We start from the raw sequence: 4,617 nt of genomic DNA on the forward strand, positions 1-4,617 counted from the left end.
TGGGTTGCAGTTAAACCAAAAGGGTCGATCCCCAAACTACGTTTCCCGTGGATGGGTTGTCCGTGGAAAAACCCCTTATCTTTTGGATCCTTTCTTTTTCTTAAATCTCTACCCCCCGGCGGTGTGGTGTTCTCCCGTAGGCGCAAGTCCCGGATCTTTGTTTACACTATAGCATTCCCCACGTTACAAGAAGTTTTTATATTCATGTATTTTCATCAATTATTGTTTTCTGCACTTTACTCACGTTTCATGCTCATGTTCAAGTTATCTCGCCTTCGTCTCATGTTCTATACCTATGTATGCCATGTTCTTCTATTTCAGGTTGTACATACTAGTGTCGAGTCTTACCATGTACTAACGTCCTTTTTGCCCTGGCCCGCACTTCACGTATACCGATTTCTCAGAGCATACGCTCACAAGCAAAGAGATCACCAAGATTACGTATCATAGCCTTCGCTTCTGTTCAAGATGGAGTCTTCATAGGTTAGTACGCAGCTTATAGAACCAGGCCATGTCCCCGGGTAGTTAGTACTCGTACATGTTTAGAGGTTTCATGGTGGATAGCTTCCGTTTCCGGAGAGTCGATGGTGCGTTCATGATTAGGTACTATTATGTTTTCACAATATTTCATGCTATGGATGGCCCCGGGTTTTTCGAAATTTTTTTTCCCATGATTTATTTAAATTGCATCTATAGATTATATTGTTTGGCCCCCATGTTAAAAGCAAGCCATGAGGTTGTTTTGGACACTAAACAAAGTTTGGGGGTTTTGGGGAAACCGGTTGGGCGGGCCGGTTTTTGCGACGCCGAATGCGGGCGCCCGGGTTTTTTGGTCCTAGCCTGTTCAGGGGCATTTTTTTCGGCTACCCCTTTTGTTGGGTTTTCCCGGGGAATACCCTTTCATCTTACCCCGGCCCCCAGCCGTTTGAAATCACCATCGGTGTTTTCCCCCCCCGCTTGTCTTCAAACATTTAACGGTTTTTGTTTCATTCTCAACCAGGCTTTCATTTTTTGCACTAAACAACGGATTTTTTTTCAAAAGAACCACCCTTTCGGTTGAATCATAAAGAAGGTAACGTAGTGTGACCCTAAGAAAGGGCGGGTAGGCCCCCAAACCGTCTTGTGCCCCAACCGCCCTTACCCCCGCTGCTTTGAAAATTTTTCCGCTTTTTTGAGAATCCCCGGATAAGGTCCCTTTTTGGCCCCGGAATTAACCTTTTACCCTTTCATCCCCTTCGGGGTTTGTCCCCGACAATCCAAAATCTTTTTCTTTGTTTTGCCCACAAACGGTTCCAGGGCTGGTATGTGGAAAGTGCCAATTTTTTCCTACACTACCAAGCCCCTTTCCCACCCCAAGCCCCTTCAAAATTGAGATCATATCCCTCAAAAAGCCCTCACAGAGGGGTTTTGGGCTTTGGCATGTCAACTTTTGTAATCTTCCACGAGATCCTTTAATTTAATTAATGTCTCCGGCCCCCCGCCTGGCCTCCTCGGCTAAAAAATTTGCGGTTCCCCCCACGTAGTTTGTCATTATATCCCCAAAATGGGGGGGTTTTGGGGGGGCCGGAAAATCCCCGAAGGGTTTCTCCCCAAAAACAACCCGCTATTTTATGGCATTGATTCCGCCCCTTTCCCCCCCTTTGGGGCCCCGGGTTCAAGTACCCAAACCCCGGCCCACTAGTTTCGTCCCTCGGGTTACCCCCATTTTACTTGAACCCCTTTTTTTTTTAGTTTTTTAAAATTTTTCTTTCCCAAAATTAAAACAAAAATGGTTCCCCCCGAATCTATCCGCGCACCTCAGGGGAAAAAATCCCAACACGTTGAACTTTAGTTTTTTTACCGGAGAATTACAACCCCGCTTCCCCTTGGGTCCCACATTTGGTAGGGATGCCAAAAAATTAAATTGTATTCTAAAAGAAATCAATTTTTTCCATGAAATTGACCAAAGGGATTAATTATTTATTTAAAAGAGCATTTTCCTCTCTTTGATGAAAAGTTTCTTCAGAAAATACCTTTTAAATTTTCCAAGGTTTTTCTACATATCACAAAAACCTTTATATCTGCGGGGGTCCCCGCTGCGTGGAAACGTTCCGTTTCCGAAGCTCCCAACTTGTTCGAGGAGATTCCAGCCTTTTATCCCTCGGTTTGGCCGAGGGGTTTTAAGGCCCCCTTTTCTTAATTTTTTTCTCGGGGGCCAAAAAAAATTTGTACACGAATAGTGTTCGTCTTCGCCTCCCCCTTTTTTAAAAAAACACACAAGTTTGATTTGTTGGATTTAAATCCCACCACCCTTTTTTAAAAAGGGGTTTCCCCCGGGGAAAAAATTTGGGGGTTAGGGGCCCCTTTCCCCCCCAAAAGAACCTTTCGCCGTGATGTGGAAGAATTAAAACCCGGTTTTAGTTTCATTGAGAGCTCGTCCCCTTTGCCCGGGATCTTATTAAAGAAGAAATATTAAAGTGTTTTCAAAACTCAACACCTCCCACAACCCCAATCCCAATTGCCTCAAGAATTTTTATCATTTAAAATTCTCTCAAGACCTTCTCTTACTTAGGCTTTTCACTAGCATTTCTCTTAGATTTTTTCTCTCTTTGATGTTGTTGCCTTCTTCAATTTGGTGTACATTGTTCCAAATGAAGCTTGAGCTCTATTTGTAACTCTAAATAATGCGTGAGCAGGTGAAACGCGTGTTTATGCGCGTGAACTTCGTACTGTTACGCGTGAACGATGGAAACCAAGATTTATGCGCGTGAGCGTACTACGTGAACGGTGAAACGTGTATTTATACGTGTGAACAGTACTCAACACCTATTTAGTTTTCATAAAAGTCTTTTCTTCCGTAATTCTTTTCGGATTGGAGACAGTAGTATTCTTTAAGAAGGCTATTGAAGATAGAATAACCAAAGGTAATGACATGAAATTTCTTTCCTTGCTTGCTCGATTTTGTATACCAACATACCGAATATGATTCATTTGTGTTTGTGTGATGCAGATGGTGTCATTGGTATAGGAATTACTGTGACTACTATAGGACTCATTGTTGGTGGGATTGTAGCATCGTTGGTCCGAAGAAACTGATCTTCGACTGCTTATCATGCTTTGTATGAAGCATGTATGAGGTTATTGACCACTCATTAAAACACCACAAAAATCCGAGTTTCAACTGAAAAAAGAAGATGAATGAAACATATTTGCTGGTTTCTTTTCCATTTCCCTGCCTTTTTCTTCTCTTCGTCTCGTTTAAGGGAGCCAATGAATGTTCTATAGAATAATGACAGGCCAAATGGCTGAGATTTTGTGATTAACTGCTCGTTTGGGTAAAGCCTCACATTAGAATTACTAGTTACTGTATGTCAAGTAAATTTTGCTTCGATATTTGTTATTATGTGTGAAAAACACAGGTAAACAGTAATTACCTAGTGAATCAAAATACATGGACTGTATGATGTCCTTTTACATTATCTACGGATGTTCTTTGTCCAATTGACTATTGAGTGATCACTTGTAAAACCAACTCCTCAAATACAATCACTTGCCGTCTGTAGGCTATTCATATCAGGAGTACCCTTTTTTACTCCAAATTTACATTAACAACAAATTCGTGAAGGAGTCAAACTCTTGCCTGCTCGGTCATATCGGATAAGGAAAAACTCGAGAGATTGCTTCGAAATAAGATTCTTGCTGCTGGCGGACGGCTAGTATGTTTTATGTACGTGTTGAATTACCAAATACCAAAGCCAAAAGGTTAATAATAAATATTCTTCTCATTAATGCCAATCACTTTGGATATAACATTTTCATTTCTCGCAAGTGACTTTTAACTGCTTGGATAATAACGAACAAAGTTTGCAATGGTTCCAAATACAAATAAACAAAAAGGAGACACAATAGCATCTTCTGCCCCAAACTAAGGCAATAATTGTCCACTAAATATCCTTTTTTCCATGCATACAAGTAAAACAACAAAGTTATGTTGCTCGGGTTCTCCCAATATATTGTTGTACCCGTGCCGGATTCTCCAAAAATGTACTTTTTGAAGGATTCAACGCACCCGCCATCATTTTTGAAAAGTACGAGCAACATAGGTGCAAAGTTCAGACAACCAATGAGTGTATATTAATAGTGAAGCCTACTCGTTGAGCTTTATCAATCATTATCACATTCTTCAGGTATAGTTCTCTCTGATCACCTGATCTATCCTTTCTCCCCCTTTTGTCACAAGGCGTGGCCCGACTCTAAGAAAAAAATGTTCACCAACTTCTTCCACAGGTAATTGAAACTTTACATGGCTGATTATAATGAGAACCTTACTCCTAGTGAGCTTCTTAAAGCTGAAACACAATCATGGAACCAACTCTATTTCTTCATTGAACATGTAACATTGAAGTGTGCACTTCAATTGGACATACCTAATGCCATCGCCAAACATGGCAAACCAATGACTTCTCTTACTCTCAGTTTTTTTTTTCCTTGCGACTTTCCTAATTAACTTTGAACATGTTAATTGAGCAGTCAATACTACACGATTGGAATGATGAAGAATGTCTGAAAATTTTGAAGAACTGCAAGAAGGCAATAACTGGAAGTGGAAAAAATGTAACGATCTTATGACATGGTGAC

The 4,617-nt window shown here is 41.0% G+C and overlaps 1 long non-coding RNA gene across 1 annotated transcript; it reads left to right on the forward strand.

The window, feature by feature from the left end:
• Positions 1–2,870: 2,870 nt before the first annotated feature.
• On the forward strand, positions 2,871–3,458 carry LOC132049506 (uncharacterized). Its single transcript, XR_009413098.1, has 2 exons — positions 2,871–2,903; positions 2,990–3,458. It is a non-coding gene; the product is annotated as an uncharacterized LOC132049506 (long non-coding RNA).
• Positions 3,459–4,617: the final 1,159 nt, after the last annotated feature.

The sequence above is a fragment of the Lycium ferocissimum genome, chromosome 3 (assembly GCF_029784015.1).
Source record: "Lycium ferocissimum isolate CSIRO_LF1 chromosome 3, AGI_CSIRO_Lferr_CH_V1, whole genome shotgun sequence".
Taxonomy (NCBI): Eukaryota; Viridiplantae; Streptophyta; class Magnoliopsida; order Solanales; family Solanaceae; genus Lycium; species Lycium ferocissimum.